Source organism: Triturus cristatus, chromosome 7 (assembly GCF_964204655.1).
Source record: "Triturus cristatus chromosome 7, aTriCri1.1, whole genome shotgun sequence".
NCBI classification, from domain to species: Eukaryota; Metazoa; Chordata; class Amphibia; order Caudata; family Salamandridae; genus Triturus; species Triturus cristatus.
Window position 1 is genome coordinate 966,945,152 of NC_140590.1, and position 22,839 is coordinate 966,967,990.

The following is a 22,839-nucleotide window of genomic DNA, read 5'->3' on the forward strand; positions in this document are numbered from 1 at the left end:
GACCCTCTGGCCCTTGCATGACCCACGTCACATAACAGGCTCATGCTGCAGCCACCCTCCAAGCAATGTCCACCAGACAAGCAACCGCCTGCTATCAGGCAACCCCTAAGCGCACACACGACACCTTTGCATGCTGAGTATGCAACTCCAACTGCCTACACAGCGCTGCCCCGCCTACCAGACCCTGTCAGAACAACCAGGTCATGTGCTTCCTACTCCACACCCGCTCCATCCACCAGCACGCCATTGGACTCTGTTACCTCCTCAACACAACAGCCCCACACATCACCTTCATGACAGTAACCTGGCTAAAAGCATCCTCAGCACACAACTTCTTCATTGCCATCTCTAACGGATACAAGATCACCCGCAGGGACGGCACCAACAATCCCGGTGGATGACTTGCAATTTATTCACAAGTACACCCTCAGAGTCACAAATCCGGTTTCGCACCAACCCCGTGGCAACCCTCAGAGTAACTCTCATCTACAGATCTCAAGGGCTACATCCACAAATCCGCAAAGCCATCAACACGTACCTCTGCACGCATGCCCTCACCTCCACAGGCTACATGTAGCTGGGGGCCAGTAACTTCTTGCTGGAGGAGAACCACACCACCATCCATCATTGGTCCATCAACATTTGCATCCACGTCTCCGACAAGCAACACACTGCCCCACACCCCACTACCGATCCCCCAAAGATGCTTGATGTCAGTCACCACAGACAAGCTGTGTGGGACACTCGAACCAACACCCCCGCCACACCCTGCAACCTCACACACTGGATCAGCAACTGATCCAACAATCTTGCCACATTGAAGGACTTTCCTGTGAAGCACAACAACAGTTAAGCCACCTGGGACAAGGCAGACCTACTGGACTCATACAGATCTAGCCGGACTCTTGTGCAAACCTTGCAACACAAAGAACCATCAGTTACCTTACAGCTGTGGAAAACGCCACACACAGCCATCACCATATCATCAGCAAGGACAAGTGGAGATCCTTCAGATAGGGCCGAGGCACCAAAACACACGACATAAAGGAGCTCATCAGCATTGTGAGTGGACTGACAGCAGCTCTCCATCCAAAAGACACCCCACCCTTGCAAGGCAGATCAAATCCCTTGCAACTTTCTGCCACTGCAAGCTCATGGACATACACGACAGCCTTGGCACAAAGAGGCAGACAGCACTATTTTCCGCGGGACAAACCCCCCTCAGGTTCTGGACTCCTGTCAGCAGAAAATACACCACCTGGCTCATGTGCACCACCCACTCTGGCTCTCCATCAGGGCCCTTCCCACACAACATCTCAACCACATCATTCCCCATCCTTGAAGCCCACGTCCAGCACGTCATGAATGTCTCCTTTGAGTTTGCCACATTCCATGGGAGCTGGAGGCATTCAGAGACCCAGGCCCTTCTTAAACAACGGACGGCAGTACCGCAGGAACTCCTGGAACATCACCCTGCTTCCCTACCCAGCAAATGTCATCAGGAAGACACTCAACGAGCAACTGACAAACTTCCTCCACGCAACCAGCTCCAGGCAACCGGCACCAGATCATCTTCCACAGTAATCACACCACTGCAACCGTCATAATTGCCACCACCAACTACAACTTTGCCCTGCTCAACAATGGTGAGATCACCCCCCTTGACCTCTCAACGGCATTCTACACCATGTGCTACCCCAAGGGGTCCGCATATTTATACCGTACCCGCTTATGAAAACCTGGACCCACATCTACTAGAAAAATGGGCAGAGTACACAGCAGCATCTTGTAAAGGGATGTTGGCCATTCAGGTCAAATTCGCATGGAGTGACAGAGAGAAAGCATTGGCGGAGATAGCGAATTTGGAAAAAGAAATAGCCAATGATGGTGACAAGAGTAAACAAGATAAATTAAGAGAGGAAATGAGGAAATGGTTACATAAATACGAATTGAAGATACGGCAAAGAAAGCAGGATAAATTTGAACATGATGAACGCGACTATGCCCAGGGCAGGATTTTTACTTTCGCAAAGAAATTTGACGAACCCCGTAAAGAACTTAAGAAAAAGAATCCTCCCCCTCCCATTAAAAGAATCGAAACCTCCGAATCGGAGATTACGGAGAGTGAGCAGTCAGAAGACGGGATGGCTGCCCCCTCCAGTGACCAAGGGAACACTCCTATTCACTTGGAGTTCAACCTTATCCGCCAAACATGGCTCAGAGACGGGAAGAGCAAGCCACCCGAAAGCAAAGATGGACAAGGCGAGGCGGCTGGAAGGGGAAGAGGAAGAGGCAGGGGCAGAATGACATCACGAGCCACATGCAGTAACAGGGGCAAGAAATGGTAGGAGGTGTGGACGACCTTACCATTATTAATCTGACACCCCGAGTGATGACAGCAGCGGGAGAATCTGCCCTGAAATTGGTACTATCATATTGTCCCAGTGATCGCTTGGAGTTCACACAGACCAGAATTGATCTGTTCAAATTTATACGCAAAATCAAATTGCATACAATTATTTTTTACTTAAGCCATCTATAACTGAGGCACAGCGGCTTAAGCAGAAACCACATTTAAGGGACACTGATATCCTGACGGTACAGGATCTAAGCATGCTTGAGATGCTTGAGGAATTGTGAGCGGAACAAGAGTGCAAGGATAACCTTAGTGGAGATGTGGCAATGAGAATTTGTCGGGTGGGCATTGAACAAGAAACACCAATTACCATCTTTAAGCCTCCATCACTCTTTAATCCGCAAATGCCATATGATGCAATTGATTCGTTCTCTGATGCAGTACTACAGGACCTTCTGAAATTTAGAGCGAAGGGTACATCACGTAAGCTCAAACAGAGGAACCTGACTAAAGAACAAGTAATGATCCTCAAAGACCTGAGCATGGATGATGGAATAATCTGTAAACCTTCAGATAAAGGAGGAAATATTGTGCTACTTACCAGAGAACAGTATTGCCGTAAAGCATTTTGTCAATTAAATGCTAATCGATACTATAAAAAGACAAACAAGGAACAATATCATGAAAGTATCACCTTGTACCATAACCTCATTGAAAAATGGCGCAATAAAGCCATGCTGGACACTAATGAATGTCTATTTCTGCGCAACAATGATCCAGTGACACCTACCTTTTATCAACTTCCAAAAATTCATAAAGACCAAGTTGATCCGCCTGGAAGGCCGATAGTCTCCTCAAAAGGATGCCTCACTAAAAACATGTCTACCTACATAGACTCTTTTCTTTTCCAACTGGTTGTTCAATTGGCATCACATGTAAAAGACACCAAAGATTTTATTATGCAGATGAGTGGTATTCAATGGGAACCTACATACTTATTAATTGCCCTAGACATCACTAGCCTGTACACATATATCGATCACAGTCAAGGTATAGAGGCGATGAAATATTTCCTCAACAAAAGACCCCTGAGATTTATGGAACATAACATCATGTTGATAGAGTTTATTGAATTCTGTCTATCGAATAACATCTTTTTATTTCAGGGGGAGCTGTACAGACAGATCTCGGGAACGGCTATGGGCACCTGATACGCCCCCAGCTATGCAAATTTATTCGTCGGCTGGTGGGAGGAGCAGGTGGCCCTTACCCAAAATAAGATGAAATGGGCTAAGTATGTGGTTGTCTGGCACAGATACATTGACGACCTCCTCCTAGTTTGGAGTGGGTCGACTGAACAGGCAGAGGAATATATACAGGAACTGAATAATAACGATCTTAATCTTAAGTTCACGTATGAAATCAGTTCAGTGGCAGTGAACTATTTAGACCTCAAGGTATATGTAAGGGATGGAGTTCTTGAGACAGAACTGTATAGAAAGCCTACTGCTGGCAATTCCATCTTTCATGCCGGCAGTAACCATCCTCCCAAACTCATCAATAGTATACCATATGGGGAGCTCCTCCGACTCAAACGCAACTGTTCTAGAGACACTGACTTTAGAAAAGCTGCTGATAACTGTATCGCTAGATTTCATGCCTGGGGTTATGATCAAGAGCTATTGATATCCACACTCAATAAGGTTGAAAATATTCCAAGAAAAGAACTTCTAAAAAAGAAAGATGCAAACACAATAGGAAGGGATGAAGAGAATGATGCTGGCAAATTCCGTATGATAAGAACTTTTTCGGATGATGCCAACACCTTCAGGAGGATGCTACAAAGAAACTGGCATATCCTCCAGACTGATTCAGTGATAGGCAAGGATATTCCATCAGTGCCATTAATTACATTTCAAAAATCCCGGTCACTCAAAGGTAAATTGGTCCAGAGTCATTTGTCGCCTATCACTCAGAAAACAGGCACACTCAAAGAAATGAAAGGTTTCTTTCCATGTGGAAAATGTAGGGCCTGTACTAACAGCAAAAGAGTTTTTAAGTATAACATCTAAGGTGTGAAGAAACCTAGAGTGATAGAGAAATTTATAACATGTTCAACTACTCACGTCGTTTACTGTCTGACATGCCCTTGCGGGCTTAGATATATAGGGAGCACCATTCACAATGTCAGAATGCGCATCCTTGAACATCAGCGCGCTATTATGAATAAAGATGTCAATTACCCGGTGGCCAGGCACTTTGCCCTTAAACATCATAGCAACAAGGAGCTGCTGCAATATTTTGGTCTGGACCATGTGCCCATGAGTCCAAGGGGTGGAGATAGAGTATAGAGGCTGCGGCGGCTGGAATCTCACTACATAATTGATTTACATGCCAAAGTGCCACACGGTCTTAACAGTGGAGAAGAACTAGTTGTCCATTTGGGCAGATAATTTGGGCATATTGAATCTGCATCCCTAAAGCTATTTCTATAAATTCTACCCTGCTCATTGTATTTAGTTCTGTCACTTGTACACACATTTTCTATCTATACACATTTCTTCTATTCATTTTTCATTTTGTCTTTTGCTTTTTCTGGTCTTAATGCTAGGAGTTAAATTGATAACTTTGGTTTCGCCGATTGACGGCGATATGTCCTCCAACAATCTGTTTGACTGTAATATTGGAGTATCGTGCAATGAGGCCAACATATGGCGCGATTTTGGATAACTAAGTGCCGATACACGGCAACATTTTAGAGTAGAACTCATGAGTTGTCTGCACCTCAATGCGAGTAATGCGATGCTGATTGTCAGCATGTATGCATCGATACATGAATGTTGAGAGGACATGAAGCTATATAGCATATTGAAAATATTTGCACAAAGAATCTTGATATCAAATTATTTGTACCATTTGTTCAAATCTTTTTGTCAAATTACCTAGCAATGGAATGAAGTGTTATAATGGATAAGAATGTTCAAAGATAAATTTACTGTTCCAAGATGGCCACTTTACAAAATGCAAAAGTAAGGCTGATATATCCGTCATTTATGGTGCTGTTGCGAGAGTGACGTAAAATGAATTTAAATGCTTCCGCGCGGCGTTCGTAACTAAACACTGACGAAGGAATCTCCGAAACGCGTCTGTTTTGTTTACTCGCTGAATAAAGATGAGATGATACGAACCCCCCGGGAGTGCTTCACTTTGTTATAAGACGAGGACGAAGTTGGAAAGCGTATATGTTACAAACGTGGGGCACCACCATGCGAAAGCACCCGCCTGCGAGTGCCTTGGTTCTTTGGTGCAAATTTAGCATATATATATATATATATATATATATATATATATATATGTATGAAACAACACAATCCTGCTCCACCACTTGACGGCGAAACAACAGGTGCGGACCACAACGTATTCCAGCAAGTATCCTGTATTCTTTCAGCAGTGCAAATCCAAATGCAGCAAAAAATTTTCATGAGCAAGTGCTCAGCATGACGCCTTTCGACCTTACGGTCTTGATCAAAATATATATAAAGCGATTGCCAGTAGCTAGTTAAGTTTCCATAGGAAAAGCATTTCTTTTTTGCCAATAATCTTTAGCGCTTCTTCACAAATCTCCACGAAAGTGTTCACAAATCTTCCCCTTTCTGGTTCAGCTGGTGTGTTGAAAGTTTTCGGACGATCTGTCAAGCAGAGGCCGAGAAAAATGGGGTGTTCCAAAATGCATTTTCTCCATGTGATGTCTATCAGGATTTTTCATTTTTTGAACACGTTTACAACACTAACTTCTGAACGGAATTACACCAATTTTGTCAGAAAGCTCGATTTTGGTCCAGAAAGCGTGTTCTTTTTTGTGATTTGGTATAAATCCATTCAGTAGTTTCTGAGAAATTAAATAAAAAAAAATAAAGATATCTATGGTCCTTGCAGTAGACTCGCGGATCCTACTAAAATTTGATTAGCTGCCAACACTTCAACAAGGAACTGTTGGCAGCCATCTTTGGAGTTATCTTTAAACTGAGTCCCAGACTTGGACTTGTGAGTAGATCCGCAAACTTGAACAGCATTTTTAAAAAAGATGCATGGGCTTGAGAGGGGGGCTTGTGGGGCCCCCCTCTCAGGCTCATCGAAAGACCTGGGGACCGCCACCTCCCCGGGGCTGTAAATAATAAAAATGCAGGGGTCCCCCTTAGGTCCCCACAGCCCCGGGGACCGCCACTTCCCCATGGCAATGAATAGTCTAAATGTGGGGGGCCCCTCTGCCCCCCTGCATCCCCAGAGACTGCCACCTCCCCAGAGCACTGTTGCATACAAATGCGCTGCCCAAGCAATGTGGGGAGACCTTATGCCTCTCCCGCAGCCACCTACCTGGGCTAAATACATGATAATGGGTGGGGTGCTCAGGCCCTCTATGCAGCCCCGGCGACCTCCACCTCTCTGGGGCACAAATACAATAATAAAAGGGGTCCGTTGTGGACCCTTAGCCCCAAGGACCACTAACTCCCTGAGGCTTAATTAACAAAGGAGGGGAGCCACATGCCCCCCTCCATGAGCCCTACATGGTCCTGGGGACCACTGTCCAGAGGGCCAGCTCCCGCAATGTCCTTGGATGCCCACCCTGGGATGTTGCAGTTTGCTACAGCTTGCTCCCGCCAAGCCATAGCAAACCTTCTCTGCTTTCAACAAGCGAGAGCAGGAAATGCTCATGCTTGTAGAAAGCAGAGCATTGTCAGACATTGTTTTGGGATCTAGGGAGCTGCATGGTAGCAGCTCCCTGGATCTCAAAGCAATGCCAACCCCTGCAGGAGGCAGGGAGCCAGCAGGGACCACTGGGGCCTGAAGGCTCCCCTGCGGTCTCTAACAAAGTGGCCAGGCACTGGGGGATTGAGTCGCTGGGCCCGAAGTTGGCCTGGGGAGGGGGCCGTGCGGCCCCAATGCCCTTTCTATTTTTTTTTTATCAAGGCATGGCCCTGGGGGATGTGATCCCCGGGGCTGAAATCGGCCTGGGGAGGAGGGTCACACATCCCCTCTCCCAAGTATAAATAAATCAAATAAAGACCTTGCCCTGGGGGATGAGATCCCAATGGCAGAATTCGGTCCAGGAGGGGTCCGCATGCTCCTCTCTCTTTTTAAATAAAATAATAATTAACAATAAGGGCAGCTCCTTTAAAAAGATGTGTGAACATTCATCAAACGGTGCCAATGGTATTAAGCTTATTGCCAAACCCAAATAGGCTTTTCCTATAAAAACGCAGACAGTAAGTCTGTCTTTCAGTTTTGTAAGGGCGAAATTTTGATTAGAACACACTGAGTCTGCGTTCTGGATTTTAAGGGGAAATATAGTGCAGTACAGTGTAATTTTAATTTTGTACATTTCTTTTCTTTTTCTGTATACACAGTGGTACTTTCTAGGCACTATTGTGGTACTCCGTGAAATATTTTTAAAACTACTATAACAGACTTACCTAAACTGCCTCAGACCTTCTTATGCACTTCAGTCAGTCAGTCAAAACCACTTTAATCGATTAATTAAAATCATAAAAGTACATCACAATAATTCATACAAATAAAATACATTACAAAATACAATGTAAAATGGTTCATAAAAAGATCAACCAAGTCAATAAGTGTACCTCTGGTGTCAAAATCCAGACTGGGCGTCAAGTTTTCTCCTTGTCCGCACCGCAGAAACCAGAAAGTTTGCAATATTAAAAATAATCCATGGACAGTCAAGTAATTGGAGATACATCAAAGCAGGTTTAACTTGATAAAAACCTCTCCCTTGAAACAAAGGTAAAATATACTTCACTCTACCAGGACCAGGTAGCCCGGCGTCAATCCACCCGCCCCACCTGATTCCTCTTCCCGGCTCCTCCCTGCCAGCCTACTTCACGCCTCGCGGCCCCCGCTTCGCGGGAGCCACTCGTAGGCGCGGTTGGTGCAGAAATTCATCTTTACCTTGGCTCACGGACACTGAGGACGCTTTCCTGCCACAGCGGGATACTTGCATTAATCGGAGTTGTGTACCCTCCCGGGACTGCGAGGACCAGGTAGCCTGGCGTCAACCCACCCGCCCTACCTGATTCCTCTTCCCGGCTCCTCCCTGCCAGCCTACTTCACGCCTCACGGCCCCCGCTTCGCGGGAGCCGCTCGTAGGCGCTGCTGGTGCAGAAAATCATCTTTACCTTGGCTCACGGACACAGAGGATGCTTTCCTGTCACAGCGGGATACTTGCATTAATCGGAGTTGTGTACCCTCCCGGGACTGCGAGGACCAGGTAGCCCGGCGTCAATCCACCCGCCCCACCTGATTCCTCTTCCCGGCTCCTCCCTGCCAGCCTACTTCACGCCTCGCGGCCCCCGCTTCGCAGGAGCCGCTCGTAGGCGCTGCTGGTGCAGAAAATCATCTTTACCTTGGCTCACGGACACAGAGGACGCTTTCCTGTCACAGCGGGATACTTGCATTAATCGGAGTTGTGTACCCTCCCGGGACTGCGAGGACCAGGTAGCCTGGCGTCAATCCACCCGCCCCACCTGATTCCTCTTCCCGGCTCCTCCCTGCCAGCCTACTTCACGCCTCGCGGCCCCCGCTTCGCGGGAGCCGCTCGTAGGCGCTGCTGGTGCAGAAAATCATCTTTACCTTGGCTCACGGACACAGAGGACGCTTTCCTGTCACAGCGGGATACTTGCATTAATCGGAGTTGTGTACCATCCCGGGACTGCGAGGACCAGGTAGCCCGGCGTCAATCCACCCGCCCCACCTGATTCCTCTTCCCGGCTCCTCCTTCCCTGCATACTGGTATATATCGTGGTCTATCCCTGAACACGCTAGCGGGACGCGCGCGGATCGCAACCCAGAGCGAAGACCGGGCAAAGAGCGGGCCCTCTAAGGCCCTCCGAGGCCGATCGAGGCTGGGCTGGGCCTGGTCTCTGTGACTGTGGGTTTCAGGGGTATAATATTATTATTATTGTAATGGCCCTGAGTGGGAACGAATTGCCTGGGGACACGTTGAGGGAAGTGGTAAATGGCCCCCTAGACAGTTATTTTAAGAAGAAGATCCTAATGGTTGATGATCAAGGTGATACTTTGGCCGAGCGTAGATCTGAACGACGACGCTCAATTGAGAACATGAAACGTAGGGCCCCAGGGGATCCTATTCCTCAGGTTCCCGCAGACTATTGTGACAGTTGTGGTATTAGTGATGTCCTTCCTTCCCAAGAGGATGTCCCGCTATTATTACGTGATTGTTCCCCTACAAATAATGTTCCCAGTGTTCATGTTATTAGTGATTCCCTTCCTTTAAATGTTATAAGAAATCCTAAGGTCTCTAATACACGACTTCCAGGCCGGGGGTTACAAAATGGGAAAAAGGCTAAGATCAAGGCCAAGGGGAAAATTTATGGTCCTCCTCCTAGGAAAATAAGACATAGGGAGGGGGTGGCCCCAATTAACCCTAGGATCTATCATTCGGAGTTTGGCCAACATACAAGGACTCGAAATGAAACTGCTACAGGGCCAGCAATAGGGCCAGAATGTAGGCCAATTCCGGCCACTTGTACCTTCTCTGGGGGCCCGGATTTAGTCGCAAGTAATCCGGAACCCATTCTGCCCGCTGTTAACTCTCCGCAGGCGCCTGCTATTGCTACTGCTCTTCTAACCAAACTGGGGGATATGTTTAGTACTCTCATATTGCCCATTACTGACAATCTGAGGAGGCTGGAGCACAGGCTTGAGAATATTGAATCTATACTGAGAAATTTGACTACAGTAGAAAAGGTGCAAACGAATGGTACTAGTTTCCAGGCCCCAGTACCTACTACTAATAATATTCTCCAAGAAACTCCGGATTTTAGTAGTAATGCACTACAGGTCGGGGATTATACAGCTCCTGACCGTGTTAGAAAGGGCCCCCGGACGTCCTTGGAACACCCAACCAGTAAGCTTGTTACAGCCCATGGGGAGGAGATCAGTATAGCACCTCTAGGGATTACACGTCAGGAGCAGGAAAGCTCCATGCGGGATGGGGGTTCCAGGATCCATGGTCCACTGGTTGATTTGCCCCCAGAAGCTGTGCCCTTGGTGGTGGTTTTGACAGGGGTCCCGGTATTGGCTGATAATAAGAGAGAAGACTTCTACCAGCTGAAAAACAAAATTATACACTGGTTAAGAATACATAGACCTATAAACAGGAATATTAATGGAGAGATATTATACGCCAGACGTCTCCCTTGGCTTGGTGGTACAAGTAAGGACATTGAAGGAGACATAGTCCTGATTAATTTTAGAGATCCAGAAGCGGTTGATTTTATATTGAATTGGCCTTTGGGTAATGGTAACAGCCAAATTAGTCCTCGAGCCCTGACCTATTTTTACCCTAGGTCCCTGGTGTTCCCCCTAACCCATGCCGGGAAAAACTATAGAAACTATAGAGACTATTCAGTCATCCCCACAGCACTACATGCTACGAACTTGCGATTCGACCAACAAGGTTGGAATAAGATACCTTTTAGAGGCCCCAGGTACAACAATCAGAGAGTGGACCATATGAGGCCGTTCATGCCCCTAGAGCTAGGGAATAGGTTTGATGTTTTTTCCGGCATGGATGATTGCGATTGAAGATTACAGCATAGGAAGGGTAAGCGGGATAGCCAAAGTGTAGGCAGATCAGAGGGGAATGCAATTGTGATACCTAACGAAGCTGATGAACCCCAAATTAGCGATGGGGTATCTCTGCTCCCGGAAATTGGGGCTGCTGTTGGATTTTTTGTTTCTACCCACCATCTATCTGTGGGAGGTAGTACTAATGATAATGATAAACATCTTCTAAACCAGGTAGAGCATTTTGAAACAACCAATTTAGGGGTAGCGGCTGGAGAAAATAGAGCTATCTTAGCTCCGCCCACTAGCGGTAAAGATGTAATTCACCTGTTGTCTTGGAACATAGCAGGGTTGGAAAAAAAATTGGTTCTCCCGGATTGGAACAACTTTATTGAAAAATTCGATATATGTATGTTCCAAGAAACTTGGAGTTTATCACCAGTTTATAAAACTGGTTATGCTACCTTTTGTGTACCCGCTTACAGTTGTGGAAAGGGTAGACCCTCTGGGGGCTTGCACATTTGGATAAAAATAGATCTAAACTGGAACATCTCAGTTCATGATTCGGAGTGTAGGGACATTCAACACCTTTCATTTCCAGGCCAGGTGAGGGGAAGTAAGGTGGAGCTATTTAATATTTATGCTAGAGGGACCCAGGGAGTTAAAACGCCTTGTACCCTTACGATCCTAGAACAGGCACTAGCTAATTGTACCCCAAATTCCAAAAAAATTGTGGGAGGTGATTTTAATTGTACATTCGAACCCTTAAGTGAGGATGACCCCCTGGGTATAGAGGAGGATGACGCAAGTTGGTCTATCCCCGCACTGGCACTACCCCCGATTAAAAAGTGGTCCGCTAGAGCATTACAGATTAACGCTCTTACTGTGGATTATAACTTAAGAGCAGTGAACGGTAGATCTCCTTCTGATCGGAACGGGGCAATGACGTTCAACAGACTCAATAGCCCATCCAGAATTGATTATATTTTATTGGACGTCACAATGTGGCGTGATTTAGTCGATATGGAGGTGGTTCCCTCGCAGGATAGTGACCACAACCCTTTATGTCTGTCGTTAGGGTGGAGAAATTTAATAGATGGCCCAAACACAGCCCCACAGAAGATAACAAAGGAGGTAACTCCTTATGATGGTAACCGAAGATTGAAATGGGACAAGGTTGGCTCTCACCCAGATAAACTGGTAAAGATTAAGGCACACATTGATGTGTTGACTAGTAAGTTGGAGGCCCTAGCCATGGGGATAGGGGCTGTTCAGGATTCACCCTTTCCTCGGGTATATAATAACACCATTGAAGAAGTTGGTAAACTATTTTTAACTAAGAGCAATAAAACAAAAGCTCCTAAACCCAGCAACCCCTGGTACACTACTAAGTGTCGGGCCAAAAGACGTGAGTTAGCTGCCGCCCTCCGTAAAAAGAACCAACCGCTAGTTAAAATAGTTAGGAGGGAGTATGCCCACGAATTAGCGTGGGCTAAAAAAGAGTGGGAGGAACAGCATTGGCAGGACCTCAAAAATGCTTCTAAAATGAAAAATGGCTCACTGTTCTGGGATTTGATCAATAAGGCCAGAAATTATAATAGGCCCCTGCTGGCTAATCATATTACTAGCCAACAATGGTATTCCCATTTTTCAACAATATACGGTGGTCAAGATGCACCCGAATTCCTTTTTCGGGATCCAGCCAATCGGGCCCCCCTTGTAGCCACGCTCGAGAATCCATTTGTGCCCTCTGAGATAGTTGTGGCCATAGGACACCTAACCCCGAAGAAGGCAGCGGGCCAAGATGGTATTCCGGGGGACCTTCTTATGACTGAACCCACAGCTTGGGCCACACTCATTGCATTAATAATGAACCTAATAGCCACGGGACATCCTGTCCCAGACTCATGGAAGGGGGCTGAAGTGATCACGGTCTATAAAAAGGGTGACAGGGATGACCCTGCCAACTACAGACCAATTAGTCTGATAGACGTGATTCAGAAAGTGGTTGGCAGGGTCATCATTTTGCGAGTAGGTGCATGGATGGAGGAGGAGCAGGTCCTCTCTCACTTCCAGGCCGGGTTCCGGAAAAAAGTGGGTACAATGGACCAGGTCTTCCGCTTTTTTGCGATCTATTGGAAAACTGTGTTAATTAACCAGGGTAGTCTCTACCTGGCGTTTATAGATCTCAGGATGGCGTTCGACCTGGTCCCCCGAGCTAGGCTATGGGAAGTTTTGGAGGAGATGGGCTTGCCGGGTTACCTTCTGGATCTTATAGTCAAGCTCCATGAAGAAAATTATACAAGAATCAGATGGGGTACCCAAGGCCAACTGACCGAGAGGGTTCCCGTGAGGAGGGGAGTCCGCCAGGGATGTGTCATGGCGCCGACCCTATTTTCCCTATTTGTGAATGGTGTGGTGGACCACCTGAGGGACGAGGCGGCGGATGCGCCATCCCTGGCTGGGGAAAAAATACCAACTCTCCTCTTCGCGGATGATACCATTCTGATTTCGAAAACCCCGGCAGGCCTTCAAAAGCTATTACATCGCTTTAGTGATTTTTGTAATGATAGGGGCCTTACAATTAATACCTTGAAAACAAAACTAATGGCCCTTTCCCCGTCCAGAAGATTTCGGAATAATTTTTCGCTCAATGGGGAATCTCTGGATATGGTGGAGTCCTTCGATTACTTGGGTGTTAGGGTGAATAGTCGGATGCGCTGGAATGACCATCTGGCTAAAATGTTACTAAATTTTAAAAGAGTTGCTGGGGTGGTAATACGCGAGCATAGGGAGTCAGTGAGTAAACCCGTGGCCCCGGCCCTAGCTATCTATGAAGGCCAAATTTTGCCAAGTGCTCTGTACGGCTCTGAACTTTGGGGGTTCGAGAATCTCCCGGATTTGATTACCTCAGAAAACAAGTTCTTGAGAGATCTGGTTGCCTTACCAGCTTCTACCCCATTGATACCATTACGTTTAGATATGGGCAGGCGCCCCCTTAAGGAAATAGTGCGCCTTCGCCCTCTACTTTTTTGGGTGCGGCTGAGAAGGACTGAGGAGCTCAAGAACTATGCTGCTGCATTGGACGAACTTATCCTGTTGGATAAAGGTAACAGGATTAAGTGGTTGAGCAACCTACGGCAGCTGGTGGGACTTATAGGCCTAAGTGATCTATGGAAGAGTCAATCCCCGCCACCTAAATTAGTCATCAAGAAGCTTTATTGGGAGTGGGTCCAGCTGGAGAGTTTGCGTAGAGGTGCTGGGGGTTCTCTCACCGAGCGGTTTCTAGAAATAAAGGGGTCATGTCAATTTGAACTACTCCTTGATTACATCGAGAAACCATTGGACAGATCATTGTACTTAAAAGTTAGGTATGGAACCCTCCCTGTAAATGCCTTTACCTTCGGGTGGAATGCACAAGGTAGTATATCAAAGGCGTGCCCGTGCTGTGCAGCCCCTATTGAGTCTGTGGCGCATTTTATGTTTGCTTGCCCGGCTTACAGAGTATCTAGAAGGATATGGCTAAAACCTTTATGCAGGGGCCTGGGCCTTCGATGTCACGCAATGGCCCTGCGAGTTCTCTGTACCGATACTTCCTCCTCCTCAATGGTGTGTGGTGTCGCCAAATTTATTGGAAGTGCTTGGGTGATCCGTATGAGGAGACTAAAGCTCCTACTTACCTTGCAGGCCGGGACATCACAATGAAGGAATGGCTCATGGGCTAGGTTAATGGCCCCTGTTATTTATTTAGTAGGGGAAATGAGTAGTTATGCTGTCAAACGCAGAGTAAACTGATGGATTTTAACTTGTATTTTCTGTACTGAGAATTTTTACGTGACTTTTTTTTTGTACAAATTTTAATGATGATTTATATTGTATTTTGTAGCATGTGCTTTCATAGGTCATGAATACTGTATATTACTTTTATGATGAAAATTTTTATCGAATAAAGTATCACTAACTGACATTACAAAATACAATGTAAAATGGTTCATAAAAAGATCAACCAAGCCAATAAGTGTACCTCTGGTGTCAAAATCCAGACTGGGCGTCAAGTTTTCTCCTTGTCCGCACCGCAGAAACCAGAAAGTTTGCAATATTAAAAATAATCCATGGACAGTCAAGTAATTGGAGATACATCAAAGCAGATTTAACTTGATAAAAACCTCTCCCTTGAAACAAAGGTAAAATATACTTCACTCTACTTGCGGTATAATAATTACAAAATAGGGTAAAGTGCACAGTGTCTTGGATTGAGCTATCATCACATTTACAAAGAGCAGCATCTTCTGGTTTGCTCCAACCTTGAAAGCTCCCTAAATTAAAATGTATCAGGTTAAAACGGAATCTGGTCAACAGCCAGCGGTGAAAATGATTCGTAACTAACTTAAGATAAGGCTCGATCTGGGGGGAGGTTATTAGTAGGAAATGGGCCCTTACAGACACTTTATTGAGTTCCTCACCCTCCCGCTCTTGAGACCTTGAATTCAGAAACTTGACTTTAATTTGGTCAACATCCCCCTTAGAAATCATTTCTGGGTTGTCATAGATCTCAGGGTGCCCTAAATTATAAAACGTTCTCTTGATGTACGAGAGCCATGGGATATCAGACGCTCTATCTAAACCCATACAGTCTTTTATAATTAGTCGGTTTAGTGAGAGTTCAGGGTTCAGCCATATTTTCAACCAAAATATTAGGGGGGCCAGACTTATGCGGTCGGAAACATAATCCATTCCTAATTCTTGGTGTATTGAGAAGGTGGGGGAAGACTGGGGGACGGAGAGAAGTGAGCGAAGAAATCTATTTTCTACCGTTTGGACACCCTCCGCTTTTTTATACCCCCAGATGGCGGAACCGTAAACCGCTAAAGCTAAACATTTCGCCCTATAAATGGCAAGAACTGCCTCACATGGTTTGCCACCCAAACGTCGAGCAAAACTTAATATGGCGGAGGAAGCTCTGCCTATACTGTTCTTCTTGGCTGTAAGCTGAGGGGTCCATGAACATCTATCATCAAACAGGACCCCCAGGTAGGTAAAAACCTTTACTTTTGTGACCTCTACTCCGTTACAATACAAATGTTTGACTCTGTTTTTATGTGTGCCCAGGGACATAACATGTGATTTAGTGCTATTCACCACTAAATCCAGAGAACTCATGAACTCACCGAAGGAGTTCAGTAGTCGCTGTAATCCCAAAGGGGTACGGGCCAATAAAACGGCATCGTCCGCGTACAGAAGAACAGGTAAGCTACCGCTCCCTATATGCGGAGTACCCAAGCTGGCCTTGCCTAGGGTGATGTCTAGCCTTTTTTTTTTTTTTTTTTTTTTTTTATTGAGTTGACAGATGTTATACACAGAAAATCAACAAGACAGTGAAATTAATTATACATCAAATGCCTTAATAAACTTTTAACATATAAGTGCACAAAAGAAAATATTTACATGAACGGCTGCTAACAGTTTCTCCAGCTGGTTAATGGAGCCCAGATGGCCCGCCCCTTATCCCTTACTGCGGGACTTTTTAAATCAAATAAACAAGATTCTATATTATGGATCCCAAGCAACCTTGCCAGCCACATTTGAAATGTAGGAGGAGAAGAATCCTTCCAACCTGCAGAAATAATAATGCGAAGGACAGCTATGGAAATAAAGACCAGAGCTTCCGCATTATTACATAAATTCATACTTCTATCTACTCCCGTTACCATCAATGTGGGGGAAATAATAATTTTACATTTTAAAAGCCCCTCCAAAAAGATTGATATTTCTTTCAATATGATAGACAACTTTTCACACCGGTAAAACATGTGTATTAAATCCGCTGGGCTTTTATCACATCTAGGGCAGCTATCCTTCGTCACCAAACCCCACGCCGCAAGTTTTGCCGGCGTAAAATACAAATTAAAAATTGTTTTATAGTGCTGTGCCCTCAGGTTAGATGAACGAAATAATTTCCTATTTAACATTAAAGCAAGATCTAGGTCCACATCAGGATCACCTGTTTTGACTGCTAATGAGGACTCAACTTTCTCTAGATCGTCCTGTATTCCCTCCAACAGATGGCTATATATAATTTTGATTTTACTACCCCCGTTCCCAATATAGTCTACCAGAGGAAAACTGGTAGATGATGTGATTCTTGGTCTAAAAGCTGTCGCTGTTTTTACTATCTGACCATACAAGAACCAGTGATTAGATGAGATTCCAAATTTTAACTGAAGTGCTTCAAAGCTTAAGAATTCCTCCCCCACCAACAAATCACCTACGAATCTAATACCGTTTTCGCTCCAAAAAGGATTACTCAAATTCATACCCAAAAACGGAAATAGATTAGAATTCCAGAGAAGGAGATAAGGGTTGTACTTCGGGATTACCAACAACTTTTGGACTGCTTTCCAAGTCCCCCAAATCCCATCCGCTACCTTCAGTCTAGGCTTTTTATAAAATCTCCTATCAACCTCCCTTAGGAGTAGCCCTATAGCGCTTTTCCCAAAAAGGAGCTCAAAAATAGAGGGCGGGGCTGATGACTTCCCTGGGCCACTGATAGACTAGAATCACGGTGAAAGAGTATTGACATATGAGCAAGTAGACAAGATAGATGATATAACCGAAGGTTAGGAAGAGCCAAACCACCTCTATCAGGCGGGAGTGACATAAGATTCATCGAGCGTCTGGTTTTCCCGTATTGCCAAATGAACCTATTGAAGAGGCCTTCGAGATTTTTCAAGATTTTTTCCTCCAACAATAACGGAATAGCTCGAAACAGATAAAGAATCTTAGGAAAAAAAGACATTTTTAGTACATTTACCCTTCCCACCAGGGAGAGGTGTAAAACATCAAGCCTTTTTAGCTCTGCTTCCATTACAGTCATGAGAGGGCTATAATTTTCCATGATAATTTTATTGACGTCCACGTTAATATTAACCCCAAGATAGACTGCTGAGTCTAAATATCTATTATCTAATCTCGTAATATTCTTCGTACAGATGATCTGGGTCTTCTCTTCATTCAGCAGGTAGCCAGACCTACTCCCAAATTCCTTGGCCAGCTCCACTAATGCGGGCATTGCCTGATGTGGGTCACTAGTAAAAATCGCCAGGTCATCCGCATACGCCAACAACTTAGTTGTATAACCATTAAAGATGACAGGGCAGATCCGGTGGCAGCCCAATATCTTTAGGATCAAAGGGTCAATATAAAGTGCAAATAAGATCGGGGAGCAGGGGCACCCCTGCCGCGTGCCTCTTTTAATCAAAATCTTCTCCGACTTCTCGCCCATTACCGACACCCTGGCCACAGGGTCTAAATACATGGCTCGCAAGGCTTTGATGATCTTGGGACCGAAGCCCCTGAGAGCGAGAACATGCCATAAAAAGTTCCAAACTACGCGGTCAAAGGCTTTCTATGCGTCGAGGAGGATCATGGCCATCTCCCTCCTCGCAGCAGCATGGGCATCAAAAAGAGTTATGGCCCGACGAGTGTGGTCCGTGGTGCCCCGCCCGGGCACAAACCCATGCTGCCATGGGGAAACAAGACCTCCAATGACCCTCCCCAGCCTTTTAGCCCAGATTTTTGAGTATAGTTTAGTGTCTGCATTGATAAGTGAGATAGGCCGGTAAGATCCCGGTTTCTCTTTGGGCTTACCCTTTTTATGAAAGATAATGATATTGGTCTCCTTCCAGGAGTCTGGAATCAATCCTGAACACAAAATACCATTAAAAAGATCCAGAAAAATGGGAAGTAACTCATTTTCCAAGGTTTTATACACCTCCATAGGGATTCCATCGGGACCCACCGCTTTCCCAACAGCTAATTCTCGGAGGGCATCTTTAATCTCAATTATCGTTAGATCCCTATCAAGCTCCTCTCTTAAGGCTGTATCAAGTGACGGGCCTGTATTCCCATTCTCTAAACTATGGCAGTCAAACTGTTCATTTTGAAGGTTCTCATCGTCATATAGTTTTTGATAAAACTTTTTAAAGACATTTAATATGTCTTTGGTCTCCGAGTAAGTTTTTCCCTCATCCTGTATACTTAGGATAGCGCTCTTTGATCTATCCTGTCTAATGCGTAATGCCAGAATCCTACCCGCCTGTTCCCCGGTCTCATAACGCTTCGTCTTTGAAGCCTGGTACTCCCCGACCGCCTTCTATGTAACCAATTTCTGCAAATCCGCTTTAATGACCGCCATTTTCCTAAAGCACTCCAACCCATCCGATCCCCTACCTATTTGCACACCATGATGAAACTCCGCTTTTGCCAAATAAACCAAAAGTTCATCAACCATTGCTTTATCCTCCTTCCTTAACCTAGCCGAGCAACTAATAGTTTCCCCCCTAAAAGCAGCCTTATAAGCTTCCCAGACCCCATTCCTAGAGGCACTGTATCTGTTTGCATCAAAAAACTCCCCAGACCACTTTTTAATATGTTCGATATACCTCCGATCTGATAATAATTTTCTTTCGAAAGACCAATTCGAGTGCTTTTTACCCAAACCATCAGCCCTATATGACAAAACAAGAGGATTGTGATCGGAAATTAATCTGGGGAGTTTCTCGATAGTAACCTTATTTACTTCCGATTGAGAAATAAAGAAATAATCTAATTTAGAAAATTTTTGGAACGGGTTTGAAAAATATGTGAACCCTGGGTCCTGAGGTTCCTTTTCGCCCCAGACGTCTTTAAGCCCATGTGTAGAAATAAGGGAGGACAGTGCTCGATACACCCTAGGTTTCCTTCCTCGATAATCGGCCGAATTATGCCAAGCTGCAGAGATATTTAGGTCCCCGCAGAGTATAAGAGGAGTTGGCCAGACTGCCAGCTCTTCCTCCAAATAATCAAAGATATCTGGGTCATCGCAGTTTGAACCATAAATAGAACAAATTGTGACTCCTATAGCTAGCTCTGAAATGACCCAGCGGCCTACCCTGTCACTTTTAACCCTTTTCACACCCCCTAGTAAAGTTCTGGCCAGCACTGCCACACCCCTAATCGTAGAGGTCTGTGACGAACAGGCGATCAACTCATACCCTCTTATATTCATCAGATTACGTTTGGCCCAGGGGAGGTGGGTCTCCTGTAAACAAATTATATCTAGCCTATTTTGTTTAACTATAAACTCAAACCCTTGACGCTTCTTCCAGTCATTCAAACCACAAACATTAATAGTGCCAATTTTAATACTCATGCTCATATTGATGGGAGTTTTCTACACAGCCTAGCCAGAGCCAAAGCAAAAGCCCTATAAAAGATAACATTACCTATACAGGCATTTCGTATGTCAGCAATAGGACAAATTTCAAAGCTATAAATCATTCTACAACACCTAATCAACTGATTTTTTTTTTTAAGCCCCCTAATCTAAACCAACCCCCATGACCTCCCCCCCACCCCAACCCTCCCAAGCACCCCTCCCGCTCCCCAAACCCCTTAGATGAGGCGCTCAGACCTAGTCTGAGCATGTGATGTGTGCAGAGGTCACAAACGAGGAATAAAGAGAAGAATTCCCACATATAGATCCAACAGATCAAGAAAAAAAAAAAAAACCATATAGATTAAACCTGGAGGGAGAAAAGAGGAACCACCAAGGGGAGTGCCCCCGCATACATAAACAATAGTACCTAATTGTCCAGAGAGTCGAGAAACTCCTTCGCCTTGATCTCAGAGGTAAAATAAAACGATTTCCCTTCCTTGATAATTTTTAACTGGGCCGGGTTTATCAGATATGCTTGTAGCTTCTTGTCCTGGAAAGGTTTTATAAGCTGCCTTAACCTCCACCTCCTTTCGACCGTGGCATGGGAAAAATCCGGAAGAACAAAAAACGACACTCCTTCGGCCGTCCTCTTTGCGTCAGGTCTAGCTTTCTCCGCAACTAGTTGCCTTAAAGTGAAATTGCCAAAGAAAATGAAGATTGCCCTCGGCTTGTCCCCTACTCTGGAATTTGTACGAACCTTAAAGGGGGTACGGTGAGCCCTCTGAATCTCGGACTGCCAATTCCAAGAGGCAAGCTCCGGGAATGCTAGAGCAAACAGTTTAAGGATAAAGGCTCTGATATCCGACCCTTCAGCCCCCTCTGGGACCCCCAGGACCCTAAGATTATTCCGTCTTTGCCTGTTCTCCAAGTCCTCCAATTTCCATTGAATATCCGACACCTGTGAACACTGGGCATCGGCTTTGCTTACAGCATCCACAGCCTGGGCTTCTGAGGACACAATCCTCTCCTCCAGATTTGATACTCTGTCCCCCAGTGAGGCGCTAACCTTTGACAGCCTCCTCACAGCCCCCTGCAATTTCCTTATTGTGGCTTGTGTCTTCTTACTGTCTTGGCGTGTATCCTCTCGATGAGAAATAATTTCCTGGTGAATTGATTCCAGAAGGGCCACCTGAGAGGTGACCCCAGAAGGGCTTGCTTGTGATGACATGGCCAGTGGGTGAGCCCAGCTGTTATCATGATTGGTTTGCTCCTTTAGGATTGCACCTTGCCGGACCACAGTAATGGGAGGCTCCTGCTCAATATCGCTATCCGTATCGTGTGTGCTGCCATCTGAGGAAGAGCGATGTTCGTCATCATCTGACCACTCGGACACTGAGAAAAAACATTCGCTAGAGACTTTTTCCAGTGCGCTCGACTCTGAGCCCCCAGGGGCAGGGGCAGTCCCAAGAGTGCCAGAGGGGGCACTGCCTGTCTCATGCGAAAGCTCTTTCCCAAGCTGAGCTCCTCCATTAAGCTGATGGCCCATCTTAGGACTCCCTACAGTTAAGGAGATCTCACCTATATCATCCGGAGGCTTCCCAGTAGGGGTAGCGATAGTCGTTGAGGCAGCAGCCTGCGTATTCCCTCCATCAGAGAGCGAAGTAACTGGGGCTCCCCCCAGCATATTAATACTACAGTCTTTAGTAACAGCCAGCGTAATCCCTCCATCGGAGATAGAGGTAACTGAAACCTCAGGGCTCCCAACAGTTAAGCACACCTCAACTGTATCAACTGTGTCATCCGGCTTCCCAGAGGGGATCATTGGAGCAGTGGCCTGCGTATTCCCTCGTTCAGAAGAAGTAACTGATGCTCCCCCCACATTAATACTACAGTCTTTAGTAGAAGGATATTGCCTTACGTGTGTTCCCTCACCAGGATCCAAAAGCAGAGTACTTTTAGCGCCCTTCTCCTTGCCGGATTTGAGAAACATGCTAGCAATAGGGGGAGCTGTAATAGCTGTGGTGGCTGGGGCAGCAGTGCACTGGCGGGTCTTACCGGCTAGCTGTTGCTTCCTGGCGGAAATCTCAACCGGATTGTTAGCCTGCTCCTGCGACGCTGTTCCACCATCCGTTCCGCCCTTCTTTTTAGCCCCGGCCGCTCTAGAGTTGCTGCCTTTGGGGGGCATGATGTCGGAATCGGTATTTAACCGTCGGATATCAGGTCTTAACGAGGGGGGGCACAAGCTGCCTGGATTTTCCTCACCGTCCGCACCACCAAAATCCCGCGACCCCTCCAGAGGGCAGCCGGCTCCGTCTGCCGGCTTTCGCGTTCTCCGCTGCCTTCGCAACCACCACTGTCTCCGCCCACAGCCGACCACAGGTCTACACCGGTAGAAGGAGCGCAGAGCCGAAGCCGCCAATGCAGGGAGTATGCCGCAGCCTGAACCACCACCACCACAGTCACAACAAAATAAAAGAATCATCCCAAGCTCAGTTCTCCTCCAGATCGAAATGACACCGTCATAACACCATCCCGTTTTCTCCTGGGTGATCTCAGATGTCGATCTTCATCCTCCTTGTGACCTGCTGCTAACGACCGCAACTACACGGCCGCCATCTTGCCGGTTCCGATGTCTAGCCTATTGATGTATAAGGTAAAAAGTAGGGGGGCCAGGATACAGCCC